The following is a 10,517-nucleotide window of genomic DNA, read 5'->3' on the forward strand; positions in this document are numbered from 1 at the left end:
CAGGTCAGACTCAAGCTGCTCCTTTTATTGTCATTCAATATTAAAGCTGGCTAGACGGCTCTATATGGAATCAAAGAATAAATCCGAACCGAATCATGCAAGAGATCGGATGCGGATCGGGTCAAGAATCTCCACCGCTACTTTGCGTGTTTCTTTTCCCTTTAATTGCACCAGACCAGAAGGTCCAGAACTCAGAAGGATAAAGGCTGCGCGGATTGCTTTTGACAAGGAAGGCTCCTCCCGCTACCATATTGTCAAAGATGCTACCAGAAAGCAGGCCACGCGCAAATGAAAGACTTGGAAAATATTAATATTCGATCGGGTCCCCAACCTCTTCCTATATCAATTAGCTAGTGTCCTCTCAGATTCGAGCAGTGAGCTAGTGATCGACATGTATATATATATAGAGCGTAGCCAGTCCTGATGTTGAGATAGAATACGTATACCTGATCGATCGAGAGCGACATCTAGCTGACCGCTGATCAATCAGGAAGAAGCCGGAGGAGGAATTAATTCTTAATATATAGTGTAGCTAGCTAGAGAAATTAGAGGAGATCGATGGCGATTGTGTGTTGTGTTCCTGCAGGTCCAGCCCTCCCAAATCGGGACATGACGGTGAAGGAGTTTAAGGCTTGGCTGAAACGATTCGACTCGGACCATGACGGGCGTATCAGCCGTGAAGAACTCAAGCAGGCCCTCCGCAGCCTGCACACATGGTTTGCGTGGTGGAAGGCGCGTCAGGGAATGAAGGAAGCTGATAGCAACCGAAATGGACAGATTGAAGACGCTCAGGAGATGGCCAGATTGGTGGCCTTTGCCCAACAAAATTTGCACATGAAAATTTCTGAATCTTATTGGGGATGAACTACTACTACTCCGGCCCCCGTCCGTTCATTTGTCTCCTCAGCCGCGTTTAATTTATTTGTTTGTGTTGTGCCTGAAACAATATCTTTTTTGTAACTTTGTGACATAAAATCAAACCCATCGTAATTAAATTCACTGGATTTGTTTGTTGCCTTTGGATTTCAGACTCATCAATAATGGCCTGAGATCAAGCGCCCGGATCGGTCGATTCTGTGTAGTCGAGTCGAGTCATCACATGACTCTCGTACAGTTTATTGTGTTTTCTCTTTTGTATTTCTTCTTGCTTAATATTATTATTGATTATCAGTATTGGTGGTTGTAGTTAATGGGATGGGGTGATAATGGATAAGGTTTGTAATTAATTTCTTCTTGCTTAATTATTATTGATAATGTATGTATGTATGTATGTACATATAGAATGTAATAAATGTTTCACACAATATAATTGATCACATTTTTCTAATTTTCTTTCAAGTTTACTTGTTTAATTTGATCAATCACCTCATCTGCCATTATATGGCAATTTCCATGACGGGCAGGGCTCTAATCAGCGAAATCAAACCCAATTTACAGGGTTTCATTAATTCAGTCCATAAGGAAATTAATTTTCATAAAATGATCACCACAACGCTGACGCTGAGTTCGATTTTGGACAAATCAAACATATGTTTCAATTTAAAGCGAAAATCGATCGAGCAGCTCAAATCCACTCAACTAAGCCTTATAACCTGTTCGAATTAACTCCTATTTTGCCATTCAATTTTCATTCAGATCTTTTTCAAACCAAGCGAACTTCAATAATTACTTACAGTATTATATTACATAAAACAATTAATGGACTCGATCGTTAATTAATTTCAGCTTCAGGTGACATCAGTTAACTAATTAACCAATAGCAGTTGCACCGATGGACCGACCTCTCGATCCTCAGGAGATTCGCCCCACTATGATGAATTGATGATGGTCTGACCTCAAACTCAAAGCAGTTAACAAGTTCCCTTTTCTTATACCAATTTAGTCAAGCTTATCTTAATTAACAAGTTCCCTGTTAGTGTTATTAAATACCACCTTACTAATAAAAAGTTATTTGAGTTTTGTTTTCCCAACACTAAAGAAAAATTAAAAACATGATTCCATTTTAGGCTCATGAATTTGAAAAAAAAAGTGCAAATATAAATATATACAATATAAAAGCTGTGTATTTTATATTGCTAAACCTGTATTTGTACTGTACATATAACATATTGGTATTTGCATTACTCTTCCCAAACTGAGCCTTAAAGATGATCAATTGTTTTGTGTCATTTTACATGCAACCAAACATAAGCCTTTATGTTAAACAATTTAAAAAGGCATTACTTAAACAAGAAAATGCATTGTTATAACTTGTAACAATCACATGATTTTTTTTTTCCTTTTGCCTCTTTTAAACTGGTCCATAATTAGGGCTGCAACTTGAATAGACCAAACCAGTTCAGATCAATTAAGTCGAAGCATTGACATGTTTAAGTCAATGATTTGGTGATCTAGCCTCTTAAATAATTAAACGATTCAACCCACTCATTGGGTCACAAGTAAGATGTTATTTTTTTCTTTTTTTCATTGTCCATAGCTATTTCCATTGTTAATAATAACAATTTTCATAGATCACAATTATTTGTATTTAATATGATAAATATATATAATATTAAAAATACTTTTATTTTTTACAAAATTTTCTGAAATGTTACATATTTTATATTTCATATTTAACTTATAACCCATTTGGCCCAAAATGGGTGAATCGGCCAGATTTGAATGTGCTTACAAATTACAATGCTGTGTCTAACTGATCAGGGCTCAGAACCAGCCTTCCATATCGTCAGAATTCAAAATTCTGGAAGGGAATTGCGTATAAAATTCGTGTGAGTATTCTTTTTGATAGAAATAATAAGGGAAAAGTACAGAAACACATAAGACCAAGACGTGCAAACATAATTCCATTGAAAAAAGAGCCGGTGACAATGAGCTGAGTTTTTTACGAGCTGTTTGAGCTCAGCTCGTGAAAAGCTTGGATCGGCTCGGCTCAGTTTCAATCGAGCTCGAGCTCAAGTTCGAGCCCAATTTAGTGGTTGAGTTCGGCTCGCGAGTCGGCTCGAATATATATATATATATATATATAGAAAATAATATGTATATAATAAAAATATTATAATTCTTAATTATTATAAATCTTAATTTTTAAATATAAAATACAATTTTTTTTATATATAATTTTTATTTTTATAAAATATTTTTTCTCAAAATTGAGCTCGAACCATACCGAATTTGAACTTATGAACTTTTGACTCGAGCCAAACTCGAACTCAAGGTTTTGACTTGAACTGAACTTAATAGTCTCGAGCCAAGCTCAAACCCAATACTATTCGGGTTGGCTCGGCTCGGCTCGGCATGAATCCACCCCTATTGTTGGACCAATTGATTTCATTTGACAAGTTATGCAAAATGGAAAGAAGATTCTCAAGGACAAAATGATTAAAAATTTAAAAAGATAGACAAAAACAACTCAAGGAAGCCTAAAGTAGTAAAGTTATTCCTGTAAAATGATTCTTTTGATTCCATTGAAAATAATAGTGTTGATGCCCAATCACACGACGTGAGTAGAACTGGAAATTGAGATGACAAATCTTAGCAAGGGTGTCTTAGCTATTATGATCCCATCCCGGCTCGGCTCTCCAGGTCAATCCATCTTCTCCACTTTTAACACTTGGCTCAGTTTGGAAGGAATAAAATACAAAAATGTAGAGTTGTATTATTCTGTATATATTTGTACTGCATTTCCAAGCTGAGCCTTGAGTTGAGATTGGATTGCGAGTGAGGTGAATTTACTAGATTGCCCCTCAGGTGAGACACCGGGTTCGTAGTATCAATGTGGATGACTGACTGGGTTGTATCAAATACAAGCCAACATTACCAATATACCACTCATCTCTAAGATATCAATAAACAAGGGGCCTCTCAAAGAATATTAGTATATATCCATATCACTAGTACAATTTTTTAGTATATTAATATAATTGTATCAATATTTTAATTCTTCATTATAAAAGAATAAATATTAAAATATTAATATACCGGATACTTAAAACTAGATATTCATACTTATTTGATATTCATATTTTTAAAATTTTCATTTTTTTTTTTATTTTATAATGATTAGAGGGTTGGTAAGTACACACATTTTTAAAACCTCAAACCTTATAAAAGTTCTTTGTATCCATGCATCCATGGGCATACATCTACATGAATATGATATTAATCCTTGCAAAAGAATTGGGTGAACAACATGATCAAATAGAATCAAAAGGATTCACTATGCCTAACCATCTCAAATGCTTCCTCGAATCCACTCCTTGCCCTTTTTGGGGAATTATATCCTTTCTGGCCCTATTAGGAAGGAGGGGATGGGTTTTGCTCGCAACAAAAACTGTCCCAATAACCATGAGACTGGGATCGATCATGTCTGTATATTGTGTGGACACGTGTCATGTTAGAAAGTATTGGAACTGTTGTTGTTGTTGTTGGGAGAGCATCTGGACTCCATCCATTTGACGGTGGGTAACGGACGTACAGTGAACCAAACTTCTTTTTTACCAAAGAAATCAAACTTTGAACATGATGAGAAAGAAAAAGAGAAGAAATTAGGCATCAACCCAATAATCAAAAGATTCCAAAGTTGAAATGCCAGCGTGCTTCATTCATGCACCGCCATAACCATCCTAATCCTATGACCATTATATATAAAATGGTGGGTTTATCATATGCAAAGACTCCTAATACTTATCCACGGTGAAGAGAAGAGAATCAGAGATAGAGAAAATCCCTTCTTTGTGAGCAACTGCAAATCAAATATCAGGAACCTGCAGCCGGATTAATGGCTATCAAGAACAACCATATCAAGCGTCCAATCCCCAGCCATGGCAAGCGTGAGATGACGATTGAGGAGTTCAAGCAATGGATGATGCATTTCGACAAAGATGGTGATGGGCGTATAAGCAAAGGGGAGCTCCGTGAAGCCTTCCACGGCAGCGGAGGCTGGTTCACCAAGTGGAGGAGCGAACGTGCTGTACGCGCTGCAGACACCGATCGGAATGGATTCGTCGACGACAATGAGATCAACAATCTGGTAAACTTTGCACAGAAGCGTCTGGGCGTGAAGATTATATTGCAGCTTCATTACTAGCTAGACGCGTGGCTCTCCATAAATTCTCTGGGTAATGTATGAAGGAGTCTACTACTTTTGAAACTCATCAAAGTGTAATAATTCCTGTTCCTAGCTATCACTTAATGGCTAAAGTTGAACTCAAATTAGGCTTAAGCTTCAAGTATGTATCTGCTTCAGGTCGGTTGAGGTTGACATCGATGCTACGCTTTTCTTAGTTTATAATGCAAGAATGTATTAAAAAAAGGATGATGATGATTTTTGCTTCACTGTTATTATTAATAAATATAGGCTTGTAATATGAATATATTGTTTGAAGCTGCCATTATTTGATGAATCATGTAAGATTTTTGGTTTGAAATAAAAGGTTCTATTTGGTTTGAAAAAGGTAGGCACACGGTGTTAGCACAATGAGTAAGTACTTTTGACACTTGTCACATAAAATGATAAAATACGTACCTTCTTCGGCGGTAAAAATATTGTGAAATGAGAAGCCTCAAAAACATTGCTGTTGTTAGGATTTCTCTTTAAATCTTTTAAAACATTACAAATTATTTGAATCAGACAGAATGATGGAGACTATCATGAGGCTGATGGTTATTAAAAATACGTCCGCTTTAAAGAAATATAAAATCGATGCTCACGACTATCAACAATTGGGTCCATAGCTCAGTGGTAGAGCATTTGACTGCAGATCAAGAGGTCACCGGTTCGAACCCGGTTGGGCCCTAAATTCCCTTTTAAGCTTTTCTTTTCTTTTCAATGCGTCCGTTTTGTCATCTTTCATCGACACGAGCGAAGAATTTTATAATACATCAAAGATTCGATAACGGAATTGCCGGTGATGGATTCTCAACGTGAAGTTGGATGAAAAGCGGTTTCGACCCTTTTGTGGTTGCCGCAGCCGGCAGGTAACGGCGTTACACGAACACCTATCGATTACATGGCCTTTGGTCTCGCACCACAGTTGCTGACCTTGATTTGATTGTACAATCACAGAACGACAGAACCAAGTTCTTTCTTCCTTTCTTTACAGTACAATCATCTATGAATGATTCTTAGATGATGAGTAGGAACCATCCGACTATGATACCTAAAAAAGTGATAACCAATCAGTGGATTTTGATTCTTTTCTGGAATTCTAGCAGAAAAAAAAAAAAAAAAAAGTAACGTTTGACCTCTATTAACAACAACAGGTAGTTGTTTTGTAAAATATCAGAGGCAAAGGCATCTTTTGCTAGGTTATATATCACAAAAGGGCAGTATAAAACGAAGTGCATCCACCATATTGGATTAAGGGTGCTAATGGATCAGTTTTAGATTGGACCTGTCCAGTGCAAAATCAATTTAGACGGATTGGATGGACCAATAAGATATATTGTATTAGATCAATTCGGTCCAAAATATTTATTAGATTGGATTGACTTAGTCCGTTCATAACAAATTTATATTGGATTGGGTTGGATTAAGTCAATATTGAAATCGGATATGCTCCTCACAGAAGACGTCTCACACGCACATCCTATTTTTAAATACAGGAGATGTTCCCAATGCACGGTGGATGTGGATGTGGATGTGCATGTGAGGCACCTAAATGTGAGGAGCAGATATCTAGTCCATTGATATAAGATTAGAATATATGTATCAGTGGACCGGATTTGGGTTGAAACCAATCTAAATCAAAATGAATTTGAACAGATTGGACAGTCTAGAGTCCAGACATCGAATTGGACCAGTCCAAAACATTCATTGGATTGAATTGGACCTAGTCCATTTATAATGCACTCACATTGGACTGGATCGGATTGGACCAAATCCAATCCAATTGACACCACTATATGGGATATGCCTTCGAGGCTTTGATGTGTTTTTTATGACAAAATTGCCCCTATTTATAATCATCTCTTTTTCTCTTTTTCTGCAAAATGTATGAAAACCCAAAGAAACCTCTCAGTTGTCTCTTCTTGGTAATCGACTAAAACTTTTGAAACCCATTCATATTCTTCCTAAATAAATCAATTAAAATTGTAAGAAACATGTTCCTCTCTCTCCAAAATCAGAAACAAACCATATTGTAGCCTTGTTCTTCATCTGGAACCCTATGTTCATCTTTTTTGTTGATAATAGAGGTCAAGTTTACCTCTTTATGCTAGAATCCCTACAAACAACGCCAAGATATCAAAAAGCTCTGCAGCCAATTTGGATTAATTCTTTGGGTGATGATAGCCAACGGCAGTATAGATGGTCTGCACCAATGTGAGAAGCAGAGTGATAATGATGAGATTCACAATCTTGTCCCCATTTGTCGGGCTTCACATAACTAGAAATCTCATCCCTTACAACACTGAGACTATGGTCATTTACTTCCTCCGACAGGTCTAAATTCACCAAGGTATTGTGCAAATTTTTCACACTTGCAGTGTCGACATCAATGATCCCATGTATTGCAAGGACCTTGGCATCTTCATGACTACGAACCAGCTCACTCGTGAACTTCAAATATGCACAAACCTCACCACCGCTTCTATCCTGATACAGCTCCCCTTTGAAATCAATCAAGCTCTCAAGCAGCGTCTTTGTATTGGGTCCAATGGTTATGAACGGAGGCAGAGATAAGCATCAAATTTCAACCATTTTGTCTTGAATTTTATCCCTCTAATCCCCACCCCCTTGTTGTTTCTGAAGCTAATTCCAGCTTCTCAGCTCCGTTGTGCTGCGAAAGGTGGACTATACACTATCGTCTTCTTTGACAACACTATCACTCAAGTCAGGCCCAACTAGAGTGAGCCAAAGAGCATGGAGAAGGGTTGGCGCTTCTTCTGCCAAACCACTCTTCTTGCAGCGAAAGAAGCCAAGAAATTATTTAGTTGCTCTTCTTCCATGGAGATCAAGCATGGGCTTCACTAGACTGTCATACAACACCATCCTCGCCAAGTCATGGGGTCCCTTCCATTTTCCCCTACTCAACACCGCTTGAAAGAAGCTTTGCTCCATTAGCTTCTGGAGGATCAAGAGGGGAAATCGATTACTGATGGAAAGCAAGGACAAGGCCCAGTTATTGATCCTTTCCTTGTCTCAATCTTCGCCCAGATTTCTATCCAAAGTGTAAACCAATGATGCTAAACCACCCAAGGAGAACAAGGCCACTTGCAATATGAAGCACCCTTGCTTCACCATTATATCCACGAACTCGTCTCCCTTGGGGACTACATTGAATTTGTCATCAGTAACATATATTGCTCTGGCTTCATCCTCTAGAGCTGCAACTTCTTTGTATTTTCTTTCAGTATCTTCATTTGGATTGGAGTTTCGTACAATATGTTGCCACTACAGTTCCAAATATGGAGATGCTAAGGAATCAGTAAATCTTCTACAAAAGTTAACATGCACCTATAATTTTCTTCCGAACAGGTTGGAGCCGTTGACCCATTGATAGTTCTGGGTCATGGCGATCCAATTCCCAGCCATGATTGAGAGAGAGAGAGAGAGAGAGAACGAATGAGAGATTTTATTGTTGAACGGAATAGACAAATTTCTTAATTTCTTTTGAGAATAGTCGTGAGGGCAATTTTGTCCTATATGATATACGGTGGATGCACCTCGTATATTAGTGCCTCTATGTGATATCTCGTTCAAAAAGTTAACTTAAAGCTGACATTCTAAGAGCAACATTCCTTTTAATGATATTAAGGGTGAAAAGTTACCCTTATCAGCTAGAAACCCATTTTTTTATTTTAAAAAGGGAAAAGTTGGTTGAGATTTTAATTTTCATTGACCAAGAAACCCATGTTCTTTTTTCAGATTTATATGGGGATTAGGGAAAATTTATTTTTACCTAGGTAAGTGATACCCATCTCCTAGGTGGGTAAATAACTTTTCCACAATAACTTTTCCACTTAGGGGGAAAGTTGTCAATACTTAAATGGGACAAAAATGACCCTTTTAATAATAGATTTTTATTGCTAAAACGGTCATTGTCTTATTTACATTGGAAATAAAAGAACATGGATAAATGCACTTACCTAGGTAAGTAACTTACCAAAATGCAAGTGAGGCCTAAAGGAGAAGTAAAGGCTATGGTTGGAAAAATGGGGTGTTCCAATGGTGATTGTCCCACTAGTCGTTGTTGTAATCAAGTCGGCTTTGGATTGAATTCAAAAAATTCAACTAACAAAAATTGAAATCTCATATCCGATTGGGTTTAGGGATTTTGGATAGAATTGGATCTTAGATTTTTTGAGTCCACTGATAGCCAAAAATCGGCTTCAGTGCTCACAAGACCGTTTACATAGTCCTTCGCAGTCTTGCATTGAAAATATCTCCCCATAAAAAACATACAAACATACAAGTACACAAATATTCCCAATGCATAACGTAAATGATAAGAATAAAATGTAATTGGCAGTTTAACAGTTACACGCATTTGCAAGGCTATTTGAGGGCTTAACAAGGTGTCAGGTCAACATGGCTAAGTCACCAGTCCAGGTCATGGATCGAGTGTACAAGGCAAAGTCAATATTGGTGCAAGTTAGTTATGTTTTCATTTTTAGTAATCCCTAACTAGACAATTGTAACTGCTTACTGTTACTCGTGTAAAGGCTAGTATATAAGCCTCGATTAGCATGAAGATAGTTATGGAATGATAACAAACTTGTCATTTTCTCTCGAATATTTTCTTCCATATTTTTTTCCCCATCTTTCTCAATTTCTTCTCATCTTCTCCTTGTCTTTTTCTCATTTTCATTCTCAATTCTTTCTACTCTTTGAAGATTATGGAGTTGATACACAAGTGTGTATCAAGTGGTATAAGAGCTCGATCTTGGCATCATTGCTTGAGAATTCCAAACTACAGCAAACCAGTCATGGCTAATGGTACTAGGGGCCAAGAAGCTAAGAGGCACAAGGAATCTTTCAAGAACTTCACTCAAGAGGTAAATCAAAGGAAAGATCAAGCAAATACTCAAATTGTTGAGTTAAGTGAGAGGTTCGATAGATCTCTGGCTGAAATGAGGGAATTACTTTTAGCATTGAGCTTTTAGGTTTGATGAGGGCAGATTTGGCCCTCCAGTGAAATTGCGACATGTGGCACCTCGTGATAACTAGGCAAACACCCAGGCAACAACTTACGAAGATGGTGACCCACTCAGGCACCGGTCTGGCCGGCCTGGTGCGACTACACGCGGCCTACGGGCGGCCTGCACGCGCCTGCGCGACCTGCGACCTACACGCGGCCTACGTGACCTATGTGCGGCCTACACGGCCTGACACATGATCCGAACTAGCCGCCCATAAGACGCCCACCGATAAACTCGGCATGCATACCCCACGAGCTCGGTAGCTCACCAAAGAGTCGCCAAAGAGACAGGCAGCTCGGCAGAGCTCCCCACAAGCAGCTTGCCACTTGTAGGGTAGCTCGATACAGGAGTAGTTTGGCGTATCGCAAGAAGATCTC

The 10,517-nt window shown here is 38.2% G+C and overlaps 1 non-coding gene across 1 annotated transcript; it reads left to right on the forward strand.

Annotated features, from left to right (window-relative positions):
• The first annotated feature begins 5,723 nt into the window (after nucleotides 1-5,723).
• TRNAC-GCA (transfer RNA cysteine (anticodon GCA)) lies at nucleotides 5,724-5,795 on the forward strand. Its single transcript has one exon. It is a non-coding gene; the product is annotated as a tRNA-Cys (tRNA).
• The last annotated feature ends 4,722 nt before the right edge of the window (nucleotides 5,796-10,517 follow it).

This window comes from Nelumbo lutea, chromosome 5 (genome assembly GCF_056320005.1).
Source record: "Nelumbo lutea isolate HS-2025 chromosome 5, American lotus-T2T, whole genome shotgun sequence".
In the NCBI taxonomy this organism is placed as follows: Eukaryota; Viridiplantae; Streptophyta; class Magnoliopsida; order Proteales; family Nelumbonaceae; genus Nelumbo; species Nelumbo lutea.